At 30.3% G+C, this 23,848-nt stretch overlaps 1 long non-coding RNA gene across 4 annotated transcripts; it reads left to right on the top strand.

The window, feature by feature from the left end:
- Positions 1-16,238: 16,238 nt before the first annotated feature.
- LOC144850316 (uncharacterized) lies at positions 16,239-20,463 on the top strand. 4 transcript variants are annotated; one of them, XR_013614070.1, is made up of 5 exons: positions 16,239-16,403; positions 17,757-17,822; positions 18,359-18,429; positions 18,994-19,074; positions 19,649-20,463. It is a non-coding gene; the product is annotated as an uncharacterized LOC144850316 (long non-coding RNA). The 4 variants fall into 4 exon arrangements; XR_013614071.1 differs by having other exon boundaries at positions 16,387-16,436; XR_013614072.1 differs by lacking the exon at positions 16,239-16,403 and adding an exon at positions 17,181-17,194.
- Positions 20,464-23,848: the final 3,385 nt, after the last annotated feature.

Here is a 23,848-nt window from a genome sequence, read left to right as displayed (position 1 = left end):
TTATGTCAAAAAATAAAAGGGTCGAAAGATGGATATTTTCCGAAAATTTCCCTGCGGGGGACCATAGACATTTTTTCAAAAAATAACCAAAATTTCCACCTTTTAAAATTCAATAATTAGGCTATAATATTGCCATTTATGCACATATATTGTGTTAACATCATCTTATAGAGCCATAGTAACGAGGGTGAAAATTTGACCATTTTTCGAAAATTTCCCTGCGGGGGACCATAGGAATTTTTTTCGAAAAATGGCCAACATTTCCACTTTCTAAAATTCCAAAATTATGTTATAATATTTCCATTTATGCACATATATTGCGCTAACATCATCTTATAGAGCCATAGTAACTAGTTACATCAAAAAATAAAAGGGTCGAAATTTGGCCATTTTTCGAAAATTTTCCTGCGGGGGACCATAGGAATTTTATTGAAAAATGGAAACAATTTCCACTTTTTAAAATTCAAAAATTATGCCAAAATATTGCCATTTATACACATATATTTTGCTAACATCATCTTATAGAGCCATAATAACTAGTTATGTCAAAAAATAAAAGGGTCGAAATTTGGCCATTTTTAGAAAATTTTCCTGCGTGGGACCACAGGATTTTTTTCAAAAATGGCAAAATTTTCCACTTTTTAAAATTCAAAAATTATGCTATAATATGGCCATTTATGCACATATATTGTGCTAACATCATCTTATAGAGCCATAGTAACTAGTTATGTCAAAAAATAAAAGGGTCGAAAGTTGGATATTTTCCGAAAATTTCCCTGCGGGGGACCATAGAAATTTTTTCGAAAAATGGCAAAAATTTCCCCTTTTTAAAATTCGATAATTATGCTATAATATGGCCATTTATGCAAATATATTGTTCTAACATCATCTTATAGAGCCATAGTAACTAGTTATGTCAAAAAATAAAAGGGTCGAAATTTGGATATTTTCCGAAAATTTCCCTGTGGGGGATCATAGGAAATTTTTCGAAAAACGGCAAAAATTACCACTTTTTAAAATTCAAAATTATGCTATAATATTGCCATTTATGCAAATATATTGTGCTAACATCATTCTATAGAGCCATAGTAACTAGTTATGTCAAAAAAAGGGTCGAAATTTGGAAATTTTTCGAAATTTTTCCTACGTGGGACCACAGGATTTTTTTCAAAAAATGGCCAACATTTCCACTTTCTAAAATTCCAAAATTATGTTATAATATTGCCATTTATGCACATATATTGTGCTAACATCATCTTATATAGCCATAGCAACTAGTTATGCCAAAAGTTGGATATTTTCCGAAAATTTCCCTGCGGGGGACCATAGACATTTTTTCAAAAAATAACCAAAATTTCCACCTTTTAAAATTCAATAATTAGGCTATAATATTGCCATTTATGCACATATATTGTGTTAACATCATCTTATAGAGCCATAGTAACGAGTTATGTCAAAAAATAAAAGGGTGAAAATTTGACCATTTTCCGAAAATTTCCCTGCGGGGGACCATAGGAATTTTTTTTCGAAAAATGGCCAACATTTCCACTTTCTAAAATTCCAAAATTATGTTATAATATTTCCATTTATGCACATATATTGTGCTAACATCATCTTATAGAGCCATAGTAACTAGTTACATCAAAAAATAAAAGGGTCGAAATTTGGCCATTTTTCGAAAATTTTCCTGCGGGGGATCATAGGAATTTTATTGAAAAATGGAAACAATTTCCACTTTTTAAAATTCAAAAATTATGCCATATTATTGCCATTTATGCAAATATATTGTTCTAACATCATCTTATAGAGCCATAGTAACTAGTTATGTCAAAAAATAAAAGGGTCGAAATTTGGCCATTTTTCGAAAATTTTCCTGCGGGGGATCATAGGAATTTTATTGAAAAATGGAAACAATTTCCACTTTTTAAAATTCAAAAATTATGCCATATTATTGCCATTTATGCAAATATATTGTTCTAACATCATCTTATAGAGCCATAGTAACTAGTTATGTCAAAAAATAAAAGGGTCGAAAGTAGGATATTTTCCGAAAATTTCCCTGCGGGGGACCATAGACATTTTTTTAAAAAATAACCAAAATTTCCACCTTTTAAAATTCAATAATTAGGCTATAATATTGCCATTTATGCACATATATTGTGTTAACATCATCTTATAGAGCCATAGTAACGAGTTATGTCAAAAAATAAAAGGGTGAAAATTTGACCATTTTTCGAAAATTTCCCTGCGGGGGACCATAGGAATTTTTTTCGAAAAATGGCCAACATTTCCACTTTCTAAAATTCCAAAATTATGTTATAATATTTCCATTTATGCACATATATTGCGCTAACATCATCTTATAGAGCCATAGTAACTAGTTACATCAAAAAATAAAAGGGTCGAAATTTGGCCATTTTTCGAAAATTTTCCTGCGGGGGACCATAGGAATTTTATTGAAAAATGGAAACAATTTCCACTTTTTAAAATTCAAAAATTATGCCAAAATATTGCCATTTATACACATATATTTTGCTAACATCATCTTATAGAGCCATAGTAACTAGTTATGTCAAAAAATAAAAGGGTCGAAATTTGGCCATTTTTAGAAAATTTTCTTGCGGGGGACCTTAGGAATTTTTTCGAAAATGGCAAAAATTCCCACTTTATAAAATTCAATAATTATGCTATAATATGGCCATTTATGCAAATATATTGTTCTAACATCATCTTATAGAGCCATAGTAACTAGTTATGTCAAAAAATAAAAGGGTCGAAAGTTGGATATTTTCCGAAAATTTCCCTGCGGGGGACCATAGAAATTTTTTCGAAAAATGGCAAAAATTTCCCCTTTTTAAAATTCGATAATTATGCTATAATATGGCCATTTATGCAAATATATTGTTCTAACATCATCTTATAGAGCCATAGTAACTAGTTATGTCAAAAAATAAAAGGGTCGAAATTTGGATATTTTCCGAAAATTTCCCTGTGGGGGATCATAGGAAATTTTTCGAAAAACGGCAAAAATTACCACTTTTTAAAATTCAAAATTATGCTATAATATTGCCATTTATGCAAATATATTGTGCTAACATCATTCTATAGAGCCATAGTAACTAGTTATGTCAAAAAAAAGGGTCGAAATTTGGAAATTTTTCGAAATTTTTCCTACGTGGGACCACAGGATTTTTTTCAAAAAATAACCGAAATTTCCACTTTTAAAATTCAATAATTAGGCTATAATATTACCATTTATGCACATATATTGTATTAACATCATCTTATAGAGCCATAGTAACGAGTTATGTCAAGAAATAAAAGGGTGAAAATTTGGCAATTTTTCGAAAATTTCCCTGCGGGGGACCATAGGAATTTTTTTCGAAAAATGGCCAACATTTCCACTTTCTAAAATTCCAAAATTATGTTATAATATTGCCATTTATGCACATTATATTGTGCTAACATCATCTTATAGAGCCATAGCACCTAGATATGTCTAGAAACAAAAGTATCGAAAATGGCAAAATTTTCCACTTTTTAAAATTCAATAATTATGCTATAATATTGCCATTTATGCACATATATTGTGTTAACATCATCTTATAGAGCCATAGTAACGAGTTATGTCAAAAAATAAAAGGGTGAAAATTTGACCATTTTCCGAAAATTTCCCTGCGGGGGACCATAGGAATTTTTTTTCGAAAAATGGCCAACATTTCCACTTTCTAAAATTCCAAAATTATGTTATAATATTTCCATTTATGCACATATATTGTGCTAACATCATCTTATAGAGCCATAGTAACTAGTTACATCAAAAAATAAAAGGGTCGAAATTTGGCCATTTTTCGAAAATTTTCCTGCGGGGGACCATAGGAATTTTATTGAAAAATGGAGACAATTTCCACTTTTTAAAATTCAAAAATTATGCCAAAATATTGCCATTTATACACATATATTTTGCTAACATCATCTTATAGAGCCATAGTAACTAGTTATGTCAAAAAATAAAAGGGTCGGAATTTGGCCATTTTTAGAAAATTTTCCTGCGGGGGACCTTAGGAATTTTTTCGAAAATGGCAAAAATTCCCACTTTATAAAATTCAATAATTATGCTATAATATGGCCATTTATGCAAATATATTGTTCTAACATCATCTTATAGAGCCATAGTAACTAGTTATGTCAAAAAATAAAAGGGTCGAAAGTTGGATATTTTCCGAAAATTTCCCTGCGGGGGACCATAGACATTTTTTCAAAAAATAACCAAAATTTCCACCTTTTAAAATTCAATAATTAGGCTATAATATTGCCATTTATGCACATATATTGTGTTAACATCATCTTATAGAGCCATAGTAACGAGTTATGTCAAAAAATAAAAGGGTGAAAATTTGACCATTTTTCGAAAATTTCCCTGCGGGGGACCATAGGAATTTTTTTCGAAAAATGGCCAACATTTCCACTTTCTAAAATTCCAAAATTATGTTATAATATTTCCATTTATGCACATATATTGCGCTAACATCATCTTATAGAACCATAGTAACTAGTTACATCAAAAAATAAAAGGGTCGAAATTTGGCCATTTTTCGAAAATTTTCCTGCGGGGGACCATAGGAATTTTATTGAAAAATGGAAACAATTTCCACTTTTTAAAATTCAAAAATTATGCCAAAATATTGCCATTTATACACATATATTTTGCTAACATCATCTTATAGAGCCATAGTAACTAGTTATGTCAAAAAATAAAAGGGTCGAAATTTGGCCATTTTTCGAAAATTTCCCTGCGGGGGACCATAGGATTTTTTTTCGAAAAATGGCCAACATTTCCACTTTCTAAAATTCCAAAATTATGTTATAATATGGCCATTTATGCAAATATATTGTTCTAACATCATCTTATAGAGCCATAGTAACTAGTTATGTCAAAAAATAAAAGGGTCGAAATTTGGATATTTTCCGAAAATTTCCCTGCGGGGGACCATAGGAATTTTTTCGAAAAATGGCAAAAATTTCCACTTTTTAAAATTCAATAATTATGCTATAATATGGCCATTTATGCAAATATATTGTTCTAACATCATCTAATAGAGCCATAGTAACTAGTTATGAGAAAAAAAAGGGTCAAAATTTGGACATTTTTCAAAAATTTTCTTACGGGAGACCACAGGAATTTTTTCAAAAAATAACCAAAATTTCCACCCTTTAAAATTCAATAATTATGTTATAATATTGCTCTTTATGCACATATATTGTGCTAACATTATCTTATAGAGCCATAGCAACTAGTTATGTCTAGAAACAAAAGGGTCGAAAAATGGCAAAAATTTTCCACTTTTTAAAACTCAAAAATTATGCTAAAATATTGCCATTTATGCACATATATTGTGCTAACATCATCTTATAGAGCCATAGTAACTAGTTACATCAAAAAATAAAAGGGTCGAAATTTGGCCATTTTTCGAAAATTTTTCTGCGGGGGACCATAGGAGTTTTATTGAAAAATGTAAACAATTTCCACTTTTTAAAATTCAAAAATTATGCCATAATATTGCCATTTATACACATATATTTTGCTAACATCATCTTATAGAGCCATAGTAACTAGTTATGTCAAAAAATAAAAGGGTCGAAATTTTGCCATTTTTAGACAATTTTCCTGCGGTGGACCATAGGAATTTTTTCGAAAATGGCAAAAATTACCACTTTTTAAAATTCAATAATTATGCTTTAATATGGCCATTTATGCAAATATATTGTTCTAACATCATCTAATAGAGCCATAGTAACTAGTTATGAGAAAAAATAAAAGGGTCGAAATTTGGATATTTTCCGAAAATTTCTCTGCGGGGGACCATAGGAATTTTTTTTAAAAATGGCAAAAATTTCCACTTTTGAAAATTCGAAAATTATGCTATAATATTGCCATTTATGCAAATATATTGTGCTAACATCATCCTATAGAGCCATAGTAACTAGTTATGTAAAAAAAAAAGGGTCGAAATTTGGACGTTTTTCGAAAATTTTCCTAATTGGGACCACAGGAATTTTTTCGAAAAATGGCCAACATTTCCACTTTCTAAAATTCCAAAATTATGTTATAATATTGCCATTTATGCACATATATTGTGCTAACATCATCTTATAGAGCCATAGCAACTAGTTATGTCTAGAAACAAAAGGGTCGAAAAATGGAAAAATTTTCCACTTTTTAAAATTCAATAATTATGCTATAATATTGCCATTTATGCACATATATTGTGCTAACATCATCTTATAGAGTCATAGTAACTAGTTACATCAAAAAATAAAAGGGTCGAAATTTTGCCATTTTTCGAAAATTTTCCTGCGGGGGACCATAGGAATTTTATTGAAAAATGGAAACAATTTCCACTTTTTTGGGTAGATTTCAGAGTAACAGAAGTGTTAGGATGAATGGTATATTGTTTCTACAGGTAATTAAAAAGTGAATGTTAGTCAAGGGAGACACTTTATCAAAGTTCCAACCACAGTAATTGACAATGTATTTCTATAGACCAACGGGTATATCTAATAGTGGAACCACAAAAATGTAGGATACGCTAATTTCTAATTGGCAACCAATGGGAATTCAGAGTGTTTTAGTTGGTTACTAAGATGCATACTAGCACACCTCATTGTTAAATTAGCCATTCAATAGTTGTACAAACTTTTCAATCTTCCCACCCGGCCATCCCCCGGCATCATCCAACACCTAACTTCAACACAGGCGCTACTCATATGTTACTCATGCTATTCGCTCATTTGGCTGGTATAATTCTGGGGAATTATTTTGCCCCCAAATTCCACAATTTACCTAACGGATGTCACTTACATCCTTACCGATATACTTAATAACAACAATTTGATTTACTGGCTCCTGTGACAACACACTGGACCTTAAATACAGCGATGTCATATGAGTGGTAGCCCCAAAGAGGCCAAATGTAGTTTATTATTAAGCTTTAGTAGTATTTAGCATTGCTTGTACAGTATCAGTAGAAATAAATATTATGTATTGTTAAATGTATACTCTTAATAAACTGGGAAAGCATTACTTAATTGTGTTGTGTGTAAACATCATCTTATAGAGCCATAGTAACTAGTTTTCTCAAAAAATAAAAAGGGTTGAAATTTAGCTATTTTTCGAAAATTTTCCTGTAGGGGACCATATGAATTTTTTCGAACAATGGCCAAAATTTCCACTTTCTAAAATTCTAAAATTACGCTATAATATTGCCATTTATGCAAATATATTGTGCTAACATCATCTTATAGAGCCATAGTAACTAGTTATGTAAACAAGGCCAACAGCCATAAGTCGCGTGCTCACAGAAAAAAATGAACTTTTAAAAAGTAATGTACTTTAAAACTTGTCTGTACATCAATACAGTTCAAAAAGTACAGAAAAGCGATAAAACGGACGGACAGACAGACCGACAGACCGACCGACCGACATAGTGAACTATTTAGTCGCGTCCACGCGACTAAAATATAAAAGTGTCGAAATTTGGCCATTTTCCGAAAATTTCCCTGCGGGGACCATAGGAATTTTTTTCAAAAATAAGACAAAATTTCCACTTTTTAAAATTCGAAAATTATGCTATAATATTGCCATTTATGCAAATATTTTGTGCTAAAATTATCCTATAGAGCCATAGTAACTAGTTATGTAAAAAAAAAAGGGTCGAAAATTGGACATTTTTCGAAAATTTCCCTGCGGGGGACCATAGGAATTTTTTTGGAAAAATGGCCAAAATTTCCACTTTCTAAAATTCCAAAATTATGTTTTAATCTTGCCATTTATGCACATATATTGTGCTAACATCATCTTATAGAGCCATAGCAACTAGTTATGTCAGAAAACAAAAGGGTCAAAAAATGGAAAAATTTTACACTTTTTAAAATTCAATAATTATGCTACAATATTGCCATTTATGCACATATATATATATATATATATATTTTATTTTTTTTTTTTTTATTTCATACTTATCCAACAGCGAGTAACTCGCCAATTACAGGATAGATAAACTATTTAATAATTTATCGTGCTTATAAACTAAGTCTCATTTGAGGCTTAGGAAGTGGAGTTGAAAGAGTCATGAGTTACAACCCTGCACTAGGTCAGGATTGAACCCGGGACCTTGGGATTGGAAGGCAAGCACGTTAACCACCAAGCTACAGCTCCACTACATTGCTCCACTATATTGTTCTAACATCATCTTATAGAGCCATAGTAACTAGTTATGTAAAAAATTAAAAGGGTCGAAATTTGGATATTTTCCGAAAATTTCCCTGCGGGGGACCATAGGATTTTTTTTCGAAAAATGGCAAAAATTTCCACTTTTTAAAATTCGAAAATTATGCTATAATATTGCCATTTATGCAAATATATTGTGCTAACATCATCCTATACAAACGTAGTAACTAGTTATGTCCAAAAAAAATGTTTCGAAATTTGGACATTTTTTGAAAATTTTCCTACGGGGGACCACAGGAATTTTTTCAAAAAATAACCAAAATTTCCACCTTTTAAAATTCAATAATTAGGCTATAATATTGCCATTTAAGCACATATATTGTGTTAACATCATCTTATAGAGCCATAGAAACGAGTTATGTCAAAAAATAAAAGGGTGAAAATTTGGCCATTTTTCGAAAATTTCCCTGCGGGTGACCATAGGAATTTTTTTCGAAAAATGGCCAACATTTCCACTTTCTAAAATTCCAAAATTATGTTATAATATTGCCATTTATGCACATATATTGTGCTAACATCATCTTATAGAGCCATAGCAACTAGTTATGTCTAGAAACAAAAGGGTCGAAAATGGCAAAATTTTCCACTTTTTAAAATTCAATAATTATGCTATAATATTGCCATTTATGCACATATATTGTGCTAACATCATCTTATAGAGCCATAGTAACTAGTTACATCAAAAAATAAAAGGGTCGAAATTTGGCTATTTTTCGAAAATTTTCCTGCGGGGGACCATAGGAATTTTTTTCGAAAAATGGCCAACATTTCCACTTTCTAAAATTCCAAAATTATGTTATAATATTGCCATTTATGCACATATATTGTGGTAACATCATCTTATAGAGCCATAGCAACTAGTTATGTCTAGAAACAAAAGGGTCGAAAATGGCAAAATTTTCCACTTTTTAAAATTCAATAATTATGCTATAATATTGCCATTTATGCACATATATTGTGCTAACATCATCTAATAGAGCCATAGTAACTAGTTACATCAAAAAATAAAAGGGTCGAAATTTGGACATTTTTCGAAAATTTTCCTACGGGGGACCACAGGAATTTTTTGAAAAAATAACCCAAATTTCCACCTTTTAAAATTCAATAATTAGGCTATAATATTGCCATTTATGCAAATATATTGTGCTAACATCATCTTATAGAGCCAGAGTAACTAGTTATGTCAAAAAATAAAAGGGTCGAAATTTGGCCATTTTTCGAAAATTTCTCTACGGGGGACCATAGAAACTTTTTTTAGAAAAATGGCAAAAATTTCCACTTTCTAAAATTCTAATATTATGTTATAATATTGCCATTTATGCACATATATTGTGCTAACATCATCTTATAGAGCCATAGCAACTAGTTTTGTCAAAAAATAAAAGGGTCGAATTTTGGTCATTTTTCGAAAATTTCCCTCCGTGGGACCATAGCAATGTTTTTCGAAAAATGGCCAAAATTTCCACTTTTTAAAATTCGAAAACTATGCTATAATATTGCCATTTATGCAAATATATTGTGCTAACATCATCTTATAGAGACATAGCAACTAGTTATGACAAAAAAAATAAAAGGGTTGAAAATGGAAATATTTTCCACTTTTTAAAATTAAATAATTACGCTATAATAATATTGCCATTCATACAGATATATTTTGCTAACATCATCTTATAGAGCCATAGTAACGAATTATGTCAAAAATAATAGGGTCGAAATTTGGCCATTTTCCGAAAATTTCCCTGCGGGGGAACCACAGAAATTTTTTCGAAAAATAACCAAAATTTCCACTTTTTTAAATTCGAAAATTATGCTGTAATATTGCCATTTATGCAAATATATTGTGCTAACATCATCTTATAGAGCCATAGTAACTAGGTATGTAAACAAGGCCAACAGCCATAAGTCGCGTGCTTTTAAAAAGTAATGTACTTTAAAACTTGTCTGTACATTAGGCTATAATATTGCCATTTATGCACATATATTGTGTTAACATCATCTTATAAAGCCATAGTAACGAGTTATGTCAAAAAATAAAAAGGTCGAAATTTGGCAATTTTTCGAAAATTTCCCTGCGGGGGACTATATGAATTTTTTCGAAAAATGGCAAAATTTTCCACTTTTTCAAATTTAATAATTATGTTATAATATTGCCATTTATGCACATATATTGTGCTAACATCATCTTATAGAGCCATAGTAACTAGTTATGTCAACAAATAAAAGGGTCGAAATTTGGACATTTTCCGAAAATTTCCCTACCACATGAATTTTTTCGCAAAATGGCAAAAATTTCCACTTTTCAAAATTCAAAAATTATGCTATAATGTTGCCATTTATACAGATATATTTTGCTAACATCATCTTATAGAGCCATGGTAACGAACTATGTCAAAAAATAAAAGAGTTGAAATTTGGCCATTTTTCGAAAATTTTCCTGTGTGGAATCATAGGAATTTTTTCAAAAATGGCAAAAATTTCCACTTTTTAAAATTAAATAATTATGCTATAATATTGCCATTTATACAGATATATTTTGATAACATCATCTTATAGAGCCATAGTAACGAATTATGTCAAAAAATAAAAGGGTTGAAATGTGGCCATTTTTCGAAAATTTTCCTGCGGGGGACCATAAGAATTTTTTCGAAAAATGGACAAAATTTCCAATTTTTAAAATTCGAAAATGATGCTGAAATATTGCCATTTATGCAAATATATTGTGCTAACATCATCTTATAGAGTCATAGTAACGAATTATATCAAAATTTCCAGTTTTCAAAATTCGAAAATTATGCTATAATATTGCCATTTATACAGATATATTTTGCTAACATCATCTTATAGAGCCATGGTAATGAGTTATGTCAAAAAATAAAAGAGTTGAAATTTGGCCATTTTTCGAAAATTTTCCTGCGGGGGACCATAGGAATTTTTTCGAAAAATGGACAAAATTTCCAATTTTTAAAATTCGAAAATGATGCTATAATATTGCCATTTATGCAAATATATTGTGCTAACATCATCTTATAGAGCCATAGTTACTAGTTATGTCAAAAAATAAAAGAGTTTAAATTTGGCCATTTTTCGAAAATTTTCCTCCGGGGTACCACAGGAATTTTTTTCGAAAAATGGACAAAATTTCCAATTTTTTAAATTCGAAAATATTGCCATTTATGCACATATATTGTGTTAACATCATCTTATAGAGCCATAGTAACGAGTTATGTCGAAAAATAAAAGGATCGAAATTTGGCCTATTTTCGAAAATTTCCCTGCGTGGGACCCATAGGAATTTTTTCGAAGAATGGCAAAAATTTCGACTTTTAACATCATCTTATAGAGCCATCGTAACTAGTTATGTCAAAAAAATAAAATGGTCGAAAAAGGCAACATTTTCCACTTTTAAAAATTAAATAATTATGCTATAATATTGCCATTTATACAGATATATTTTGCTAACGTCATCTTATAGAGCAATAGTAACGAATTATGTCAAATAAAAAGGGTTGAAATAAAAGGGTTGAAATTTATATTATAATATTGCCATTTATGCAAATATATTGTGCTAACATCATCTTATAGAGACATAGTAACGAATTATGTCAAAAAATAAAACGGTTGAAATTTGGTCATTTTTCGAAAATTTTCCTGCGGGGGACCATAGGATTTTTTTCGAAAAATGGACACAATTTCCAAATTCGAAAATTATGCTATAATATTGCCATTTATACAGATATATTTTGCTAACATCATCTTATAGAGCCATGGTAATGAGTTGTGCTAACATCATCTTATAGAGCCATAGTTACTAGTTATGTCAAAAAATAAAAAGATCGAAATTTGGCCATTTTTCGAAAATTTCCCTGCGGGGGACTATAGGAATTTTTTCAAAAAATGGCAAAATTTTCCACTTTTTCAAATTCAATAATTATGTTACAATACTGCCATTTATGCACATATATTGTGTTAACATCATCTTATAGAGCCATCGTAACTAGTTATGTCAAAAAAATAAAATGGTCGAAAAAGGCAACATTTTCCACTTTTAAAAATTAAATAATTATGCTATAATATTGCCATTTATACAGATATATTTTGCTAACGTCATCTTATAGAGCAATAGTAACGAATTATGTCAAATAAAAAGGGTTGAAATAAAAGGGTTGAAATTTATATTATAATATTGCCATTTATGCAAATATATTGTGCTAACATCATCTTATAGAGCCATAGTTACTAGTTATGTCAAAAAATAAAAAAATCGAAATTTTGCCATTTTTCGAAAATTTCCCTGCAGGGGACTATAGGATTTTTTTCAAAAAATGGCAAAATTTTCCACTTTTTCAAATTCAATAATTATGTTACAATACTGCCATTTATGCACATATATTTTGTGTTAACATCATCTTATAGAGCCATCGTAACTAGTTATGTCAAAAAAATAAAATGGTCGAAAAAGGCAACATTTTCAACTTTTAAAAATTAAATAGTTATGCTATAATATTGCCATTTATACAGATATATTTTGCTAACGTCATCTTATAGAGCAATAGTAACGAATTATGTCAAATAAAAAGGGTTGAAATAAAAGGGTTGAAATTTATATTATAATATTGCCATTTATGCAAATATATTGTGCTAACATCATCTTATAGAGACATAGTAACGAATTATGTCAAAAAATAAAACGGTTGAAATTTGGTCATTTTTCGAAAATTTTCCTGCGGGGGACCATAGGATTTTTTTCGAAAAATGGACAAAATTTCCAAATTCGAAATTTCGAAAATTATGCTATAATATTGCCATTTATGCAAATATTTTGTGCTAACATCATCTTATAGAGACATAGCAACTAGTTATGTCAAAAAAATAATAGGGTCGAAAAATGGCAAAATTTTCCACTTTTTAAAATTAAATAAATATGCTATAATATTGCCATTTATACAGATATATTTTATACTTTCTAAAATTCCAATATTATGTTATAATATTGCCATTTATACAGATATATTTTGCTAACATCATCTTATAGAGCCATGGTAATGAGTTATGTCAAAAAATAAAAGAGTTGAAATTTGGCAATTTTTCGAAAATTTTCCTGCGGGGGACCATAGGAATTTTATCGAAAAATTGACAAAATTTCCAATTTTTAAAATTCGAAAATGATTCTATAATATTGCCATTTATGCAAATATATTGTGCTAACATCATCTTATATAGCCATAGTTACTAGTTATGTCAAAAAATAAAAGAGTTTAAATTTGGCCATTTTTCGAAAATTTTCCTCCGGGGGACCACAGGAATTTTTTTCGAAAAATGGACAAAATTTCCAATTTTTTAAATTCGAAAATGATGCTATAATATTGCCATTTATGCACATATATTGTGTTAACATCATCTTATAGAGCCATAGTAACGAGTTATGTCGAAAAATAAAAGGATCGAAATTTGGCCTTTTTTTCGAAAATTTCCCTGCGTGGGACCCATAGGAATTTTTTCGAAGAATGGCAAAATTTTCGACTTTTTAAAATTCAATAATTATGCTATAATTTTGTCATTTATGCACATATATTGTGTTTACATCATCTTATAGAGCCATCGTAACTAGTTATGTCAAAAAATAAAAGGATCGAAATTTGGCCATTTTTCGAAAATTTCCCTGCGAGAGACCATAGAAATTTATTTTCGAAAAATGGCCAAAATTTCCACTTTCTAAAATTCCAAAATTATGTTATAATATTGTCATTTATGCACATATATTGTGCTAACATCATCTTATAGAGCCATAGCAACTAGTTATGTCTAGAAACAAAAGGGTCGAAAAATGGCAAAATTTTCCACTTTTTAAAATTCAATAATTATGCTATAATATTGTCATTTATGCACATATATTGTGTTTACATCATCTTATAGAGCCATCGTAACTAGTTATGTCAAAAAATAAAAGGATCGAAATATGGCCATTTTTCGAAAATGTTCCTACGGGGGACCATAGGATTTTTTCAAAAAATGGACAAAATTTCCAATTTCTAAAATTTGAAAATTATGCTATAATATTGCCATTTATGCAAATATATTGGGCTAACAGCATCCTATAGAGCCATAGTTACTAGTTATGTCAAAAAATAAAAGGGTCGAAATTTGGCCATTTTTCGAAAATTTCCCTGCGTGGGACTATAGGAATTTTTTCAAAAAATGGCAATATTTTCCACTTTTTCAAATTCAATAATTATGTTATAATAATATTGCCATTTATGCACATATATTGTGTTAACATCATCTTATAGAGCCATCGTAACTAGTTATGTCAAAAAAATAAATTGGTCGAAAAATGGCAACATTTTCCACTTTTAAAAATTAAATAATTATGCTATAATATTGCCATTTATACAGATATATTTTGCTAACATCATCTTATAGAGCCATAGTTACGAATTATGTCAAAAAATAAAAGGGTTGAAATTTGGTAATTTTTCGAAAATTTTCCTGCGGGAAGGATTTTTTCCGAAAAATGGACAAAATTTCCAATTTCAAAATTTCGAAAATTATGCTATAATATTGCCATTTATGCAAATATATTGTGCTAACATCATCTTATAGAGCCATAGTAACGAATATGTTAAAAAATAAAAGGGTTGAAATTTGGTAATTTTTCGAAAATTTTCCTGCGGGGGACCATAGGTTTTTTTCCGAAAAATGGACAAAATTTCCAATTTCGAAATTTCGAAAATTATGTTATAATATTGCCATTTATGCAAATATATTGTGCTAACATCATCTTATAGAGCCATAGCAACTAGTTATGTCAAAAAACAAAAGGGTCGAAAAATGGCAAAATTTTCCACTTTTTAAAATTCAATAATTATGCTATAATATTGTCATTTATGTACATATATTGTGTTAACATCATCTTATAGAGCCATCGTAACTAGTTATGTCAAAAAATAAAAGGATCGAAATATGGCCATTTTTCGAAAATTTTCCTACGGGGGACCATAGAAATTTTTTCAAAAAATGGACAACATTTCCAATTTCTAAAATTCGAAAATTATGCTATAATATTGCCATTTATGCAAATATATTGTGCTAACATCATCCTATAGAGCCATAGTTACTAGTTATGTCAAAAAATAAAAGGGTCGAAATTTGGCAATTTTTTGACAATTTTCCTCCGGGGGACCACAGATTTTTTTCGAAAAATAACCAAAATGTCCACCGTTTAAAATTCAATAATTAAGCTATAATATTGCCATTTATGCACATATATTGTGTTAACATCATCTTATAAAGCCATAGTAACGAGTTATGTCAACAAATAAAAGGGTCTAAATTTGGCCATTTTTCGAAAATTTCCCTGCGGGGTACTATAGGATTTTTTTTTTAAAATGGCAAAATTTTCCACTTTTTCAAATTCAGTAACTATGTTATAATATTGCCATTTATGCACATATATTGTGCTAACATCATCTTATAGAGCCATAGCAACTAGTTATGTCTAGAAACAAAAGGGTCGAAAAATGGCAAAATTTTGCACTTTTTAAAATTCAATAATTATGCTATAATATTGCCATTTATGCACATATATTGTGCTAACATCATCTTATAGAGCCATAGTAACTAGTTACATCAAAAAATAAATGGGTCAAAATATGGCCATTTTTCGAAAATTTTCCTGCGGGGGACCATAGGAATTTTATTGAAAAATGGAAACAATTTTCACTTTTTAAAATTCAAAAATTATGCCATAATATTGCCATTTATACACATCATCTTATACACATCTGTTTCAAACATACGAATTAAGTCATGCGCCCTCAACGTTACAAGTCGTATCGCTGGAGTAACAATACATAAACAATTACTTACAAATCCACGTGTGCAGAGTGGAGTCAATCGTCATTTAAAGACATGTTTTAAACAGCCAATTAGGATGAGATAAAAAAATAAAGGGTCGCTAAAAATATGAATATTCATTAAAGAGTCCCTGGATGAAACAAGCAAGTTGTTGTTTTTGTTTTTAACAAGGAATGTAACGCTGAAAATTAATGGAAGGGTGGACCATAACTTACAAGCATAGACCAATTAACGCACGTGAGTGATATTTCCAAATTAGGTACATGTTTGTTTGTCCGTATCTTTAAAAAATGTAATTTTTTAATTCTTTGGTACTGCATGATAATTTAGTTATTACGTTTTCACCCCTGTATGTTTGTGTGTGTGTGTGTGTGTCTGTCTGTGAACAGCCTGGAGGCCACAGTTTTTATCCGAGTGTCACCAAATTTGGCAACAATGATCTATGCCGCGCCCCAAAAGCTCGGAGGACGAGTTCGAATTTGAGGGGAAAATGTCATAGGTCAAGGTCATAACTAACAAAAAACTATTTTACTGCCTAGAGACCACAGTTTTTATCCGATTCTCACCAAACTTAGCCACAATGATCAATGACACATCATATAATTGTGGTTAAATTTTGAAGGGTCAGGGTCAAAGATCAAGGTCCACAAAAAAACAAAAAAAAAAGAAATAAAAAAATAATTTAAAAAAAAAATCTCAGTAGGACTTGAACCAGCGATCTCAACTGTGAGAGGCTGGATACATAACCATTACACCACTCTGTCATCCACAACTCTGTAGTGTGCAGTTAACATATTTACACTTAGAACTAAAAAAAAAATGTTAACAAAAATATTCAGGGGAATTTTATGTAGGGGAATTTTACAGTAGGCGAAGGTTTGTACTCTCGGAGTACCCTCTAGTCTGTGAATGTTATAACATAGTAATGGTCGGGAGGTGATGGTTGAATTTTTGAGCTATGGCCGTTTCAAATTGTGTCATTTTTAGGCTTAAGGCTTGTGTCTACTCTAGTTGCAACACTGCCTTTCATGTGACAGCTGACCCAAATGAGTTTGGAAATGTTACATTATTTTAATTATTTAGGCCTGGCTGGGTAGGGTAGGCATATACCAATATTATGGCCCTATTTTTATTTTAATACTAGGCCTACGCCCTAGCTAGACCTGTGCTCTCTAGCAGCCTACTATACAGAGGAGCAGCTTTCCGGCTTAGTTAGCATGGCCTTGAGTAGGCTAGCCTACTAGCCTAGTAGGTATTAGTAGGCTACCTAATTAAAATTAGGCCCAGGATCTACGCCTAGGCCTATATATTATTAATATTATTTAATCATTATAATTAATTTTAGTTTTAATAAATTTACAGTATTCATTACAAAAACTGTAAATTTAATATTATGAGGATTATATATACCCTATGTATGCAATGACATAGGGAATATTATAGGCCTACCCTGTATGTAATAATTACAATATAAATAATGACAAGCATCATATTAACATTCGGTTTTGCTCATCACTGCATATTCAAATTAGTATGCAATCATATTAAATTTAATAAGTTAAGTTAATTTTATAAAATTGTTATAATAATTATTAATGTTATACTATTGTAGGTACATATATAGAGCAGCAACCTGAAATGGCTAAGCAGATTTGGACCATACCTACCATCTAGATAGGTAAGATTATTTTGCTGTTCAAGAAGTAGCAAATATTAAATTGTGTTTACCATGCTATTAATTTGTAATATTAACAATCAATCACTACCACTAGCTGGGTAGGCTAGGCCTATATTATAGGCCCTATTTTTATTTTAATATACTAGCTAGACCTGTGCTCTCTAGCACTAGCAGCCTACAGAGAAGCAGCTTTCCAGCTTATTTAGCCTAGCCTAGAGCAATAGGCTAGGTAAAGTAGACTACCTAATTAGGTCTAGGCTCTACGCCTATATATTATTTAATTATTATTAATTTTAGTTTTAATATATTTACAGTATTTATTTAAATAATGTTTATTATGAGAATACCTGGTTATATATACCCTATGCAATGACATAGGGCATATACGCCTACCCTGTATGTAATATTATAAATAATGAATTTTAACATTCGTTTTTGCTTATCACTGCATATTCAAATTAGTATATATGCAACCATATTAAATTTAATAAGCTAATTTTAAGTAATTCTTATAATAATGTTTTACTATTTTTTAGGTACATAGCGGCAACCCGAAGTGGAAAAATCATTTTAAACAGATTTGGACCAATACCTACCATCTATATAGGTAAGTTTATTTTACTGTTCAAGAACTAGTAAATTTTAAATTGTGTTTACCATGTTATTAATTTTCAATATTAACAATCAATCACTACCACTGGCTGGGTAGGCTAGGCCTATATTATAGGCCCTATTTTTATTTTATATACTAGCTAGACCTGTGCTCTCTTGCACTAGCAGCATACAGAGAAGCAGCTTTCCAGCTTATTTAGCCTATCCTAGAGCAATAGGCTAGGTATTAGTAGGCTACCTAATTAGGCCTAGAGGCTCTATGCCTATATATTATTATTTAATTATTATTAATTTTATTTTTAATATATTTACAGTATTTATTACAAATAATGTTTATTATGAGGATACCTGGTTATATATACCCTATGCAATGACATAGGGCATATACGCCTACCCTGTATGTAATAATTACAATTATTATAAATAATGAATTTTAACATTTGTTTTTGCTCATCACTGCATATTTAAATTAGTGTGTATGCAACCATAGTAAATTTAATAAGTTAATTTTAATTAATTCTTATAATAATGTTATACTATTACTATTACTATTTTTTAGGTACATATATAGCGGCAACCCGAAATGGCTAAAACATTTTAAACAGATTTGGACCAATACCTATACCTACCATCTATATAGGTAAGTTTATTTTACTGTTCAAGAACTAGTAAATTTTAAATTGTGTTTACCATGCTATGAATTTGTAACTTTAACAATCAATCACTAACACATATACAGTACAGCAGTAGTACTATCAATCAATAGTAATTAGTTAGTAATTGAAATATAGACATACTATAGTATTACTTTTACATATTCATTATCATTAGGCATTGTTAAAAGGAAATCAATACAATGCAATATTCCTTTAACATTTAAAAATGTACAATATTTTATGATCATTAATGTTAATGAATCATTCTTCGTTGGCTTTCTTGCATTTGTTGGGTTTTATTATTTCATTTTGTATCATTGGAGATGTGAAAGTCAGATGAGTCTAAGTTTGACTCTAATCCACACTGCTGTTTTGTGACGGTTGAGTTTGGCATGTATTAGCTCCCCGCCTTGCTCAGAGACCACCTTCCATTCTCTCATGAATGCAATAGCATGGTGCTCAAGCATATGCAGCTTAGGCTGTATTACACCTGGTGCAATATGCCTGTATTTTGCTAAAAATACTTAATTTACACATTAATATATTTTATAATTTCAGAAATTTTGTGATGAAAAAGTCAATCTGTGGTGACTGTAGAATGGACCCGAGACCTGACTATCTTAGACATTTAAATAATAGAAAGTTCTGACAATTTTGTTGAATAGAAATGTACAATGTATGATGTAATCTTAATTGAAAGTTGGCGGTTTTTAAACTATGCATATAAATTAGGATGTTAAAACAGTTATTTGATTATGAGGTATGTTCATTTAATTAAATTTGTTAGTATATATTACTATAAACTTTCAAAAAGAGTGAAGATATAAGGAAGAAAAGAAGATTATGGAGCAGCTGTACCAGACAAAAAACTGTTCCCTTAAACGCCAGTGTGTTCTTTCACTTGTGAATGTAGTTTTGGCCCAGGTCATAGTTGTAGCATGACAAGCAATTTTGTCCATGCCCTGTTAATTTAAATGTTAGCGTGGTAGTATACAGTATCCATTGCAAATTCATGAATGGCAGGTTGTACAAATGTATATAGGTTGTGATTTTACATTTGTTAGATTTAGTGCAAATTTGTAATGGCTTTTCATATTTTTTAAATTGTATTTTTTATCCTTTTCTTTAAATTTTGTTCCACAACAAAAGCAAGTAGAACGTAAAGCCTTTCGTGAAACTATGTTGCCTACAAAAAAGAAAAGAAATGTTAATTTTACCAACCTTTAATTTTATATTATATTTATCATACAATAGTTTGAGTATTTTTGTATAGGCTTTAATTTTAAGGGCCTAGGCCTGGTAGTTAGTAGTTTTACTAAATTTTTACATTTATGATGAATTATATTCAGTTGAAATAAATACAATGATAATAATTAAGCTTATTATTTAATCTATTGTAAATTAAAATGATGTATAGCATGATTACACTACTTATACATACATACTAGGCCTAGCTACAACCTAGGCCTAGTTGCGTACAGCCTAGCGAGCGGTTATCAGCCGCCGCGTTCATCGACCTCTCGCCAAAAACGCTGTTTCGCATTTAACAAAACAGTCGAGTTTTTCGATGAAATTTTCTTGAGATTTTCACCGTCACCTCCTAACAATTCAATGTCTCATGTAAGCATATATAATCAAACTTTTACCTAGATTTTCCAAGTATTTATGAAAATTACGAATAAAAACAAAAAGTGTACAATTTGACAAGCATTTTTTCAAACTTTCCATTGTTTAAATTTGCTAGGCCGATCGATGTTAATTTTTAAAACTTCCGGGTGTAAATAATTTAGTAAACTCGGTGTTATGCTTAATTACTTACTATTTCCAAAAAAATCGGTAATTAAAAAACTTATTTTCTAACAACTAGTATAAAAATGGTTTTATAATATTTATGACGAAATTGAAAAGTTGCGGTAACGGGACGATTCGGCCCTGAGACGATTCGGCCCGGGACGATTCGGCCCGGGACTATTCGGCCCGGGACGATTCGGCCCTGAGACGATTCGGCACACTTACATTTATCGGCTTTGATATGCATTTATAATCATAAAATAAGCTTTTTTCCCCAAACTTTATTTTCAGAGTGACTATGGGGTAGCACTACTAGGGATAAAGATGTAATAAAGCAAACATTTTGAAAACATTGTCAAAAATAATCATTTTTTAGTCACGCGAACGATGTAAACAAGTTACGCCCTCTGTTGGCCGCTTGGCGAATGCACGAAATAAACAAGGTTTTCGAAGTAATAAATTGAATATAAAATTACGTTTTTTTAGTAATTTATTATATATATTATATCAACTTTGTCAATATCAATAAAATACGGATTGTTAAACACCTTTAAAAACTTGATAAATAAAAAAAAAATGAATATGAATTTGGTCTAAAGTGAGACGTTTCGGCCCACAAAGTGGGATGTTTCGGCCCAAAAGTGGGCCGAATCATCCCACCAAAAGTGGGCCGAATAGTCACGGGCCGAATCGTCTCAGGGCCGAATCGTCCCTGAACCGAAAGTTGCAAATGTCGCGAAAGTTGAACAAGATTCAACCACTCGCGCGGCGTCACACTCTGACAATATTGAGGGCGCTTGACTTTTTCTATTTATTTTACATTGGTTGAAACAGCTGTGTATAGAGCCATAGTAACTAGTTATGTCAAAAAATAAAAGGGTCGAAATTTGGCCATTTTTAGAAAATTTTCCTGCGGGGGACCATAGGAATTTTTTCGAAAATGGCAAAAATTCCCACTTTATAAAATTCAATAATTATGCTATAATATGGCCATTTATGCAAATATATTGTTCTAACATCATCTTATAGAGCCATAGTAACTAGTTATGTCAAAAAATAAAAGGGTCGAAATTTGGATATTTTCCGAAAATTTCCCTGCGGGGGACCATAGGAATTTTTTCAAAAAATAACCAAAATTTCCACCTTTTAAAATTCAATAATTAGGCTATAATATTGCCATTTAAGCACATATATTGTGTTAACATCATCTTATAGAGCCATAGTAACGAGTTATGTCAAAAAATAAAAGGGTGAAAATTTGGCCATTTTTCGAAAATTTTCCTGCGGGTGACCATAGGAATTTTTTCGAAAATCGCAAAAATTCCCACTTTATAAAATTCAATAATTATGCTATAATATTGCCATTTATACACATATATTTTGCTAACATCATCTTATAGAGCCATAGTAACTAGTTATGTCAAAAAATAAAAGGGTCGAAATTTGGCCATTTTTAGAAAATTTTCCTGCGGGGGACCATAGGAATTTTTTCGAAAATGGCAAAAATTCCCACTTTTTCAAATTCAATAATTATGCTATAATATGGCCATTTATGCAAATATATTGTTCTAACATCATCTTATAGAGCCATAGTAACTAGTTATGTCAAAAAATAAAAGGGTCGAAATTTGGATATTTTCCGAAAATTTCCCTACGGGGGACCACAGGAATTTTTTTCAAAAAATAACCAAAATTTCCAACTTTTAAAATTCAATAATTAGGCTATAATATTGCCATTTATGCACATATATTGTGTTAACATCATCTTATAGAGCCATAGTAACGAGTTATGTCAAAAAATAAAAGGGTGAAAATTTGGCCATTTTTCGAAAATTTCCCTGCGGGGGACCATAGGAATTTTTTTTCGAAAAATGGCCAACATTTCCACTTTCTAAAATTCCAAAATTATGTTATAATATTGCCATTTATGCACATATATTGTGATAACATCATCTTATAGAGCCATAGCAACTAGTTATGTCTAGAAACAAAAGGGTTGAAAAATGGCAAAATTTTCCACTTTTTAAAATTCAATAATTATGCTATAACATTGCCATTTATGCACATATATTGTGCTAACATCATCTTATAGAGCCATAGTAACTAGTTACATCAAAAAATAAAAGGGTCGAAATTTGGCCATTTTTCAAAAATTTTCCTGCGGGGACCATAGGAATTTTATTGAAAAATGGAAACAATTTCCACTTTTTAAAATTCAAAAATTATGCCATAATATTGCCATTTATACACATATATTTTGCTAACATCATCTTATAGAGCCATAGTAACTAGTTATGTCAAAAAATAAAAGGGTCGAAATTTGGCCATTTTTAGAAAATTTTCCTGCGGGGGACCATAGGAATTTTTTCGAAAAGGGCAAAAATTCCCACTTTTTAAAATTCAATAATTATGCTATAATATGGCCATTTATGCAAATATATTGTTCTAACATCATCTTATAGAGCCATAGTAACTAGTTATGTCAAAAAAAAGGTCGAAATTTGGACATTTTTCGAAAATTTTCCTACGGGGGACCACAGGAATTTTTTCAAAAAATAACCAAAATTTCCACCTTTTAAAATTCAATAATAAAGCTATAATATTGCCATTTATGCACATATATTGTGTTAACATCTTATAGAGCCATAGTAACGAGTTATGTCAAAAAATAAAAGGGTGAAAATTTGGCCATTTTTCGAAAATTTTCCTGCGGGGGACCATAGGAATTTTTTCCGAAAAATGGCCAACATTTCCAGTTTTTAAAATTCCTAAATTATGTTATAATATTGCCATTTATGCACATATATTGTGCTAACATCATCCTATAGAGCCATAGTAACTAGTTATGTCAAAAAAAAAAGGGTCGAAATTTGGACATTTTTCGAAAATTTTCCTACGGGGGACCACAGGAATTTTTTCAAAAAATAACCAAAATTTTCACCTTTTAAAATTCAATAATTAGGCTAT

The sequence above is a fragment of the Antedon bifida genome, chromosome 8 (genome assembly GCF_963402885.1).
Source record: "Antedon bifida chromosome 8, ecAntBifi1.1, whole genome shotgun sequence".
NCBI classification, from domain to species: domain Eukaryota; kingdom Metazoa; phylum Echinodermata; class Crinoidea; order Comatulida; family Antedonidae; genus Antedon; species Antedon bifida.
The sequence above is the reverse complement of the archived record's forward strand: the minus strand, read 5'-3'. Positions and strand labels throughout refer to the sequence as shown.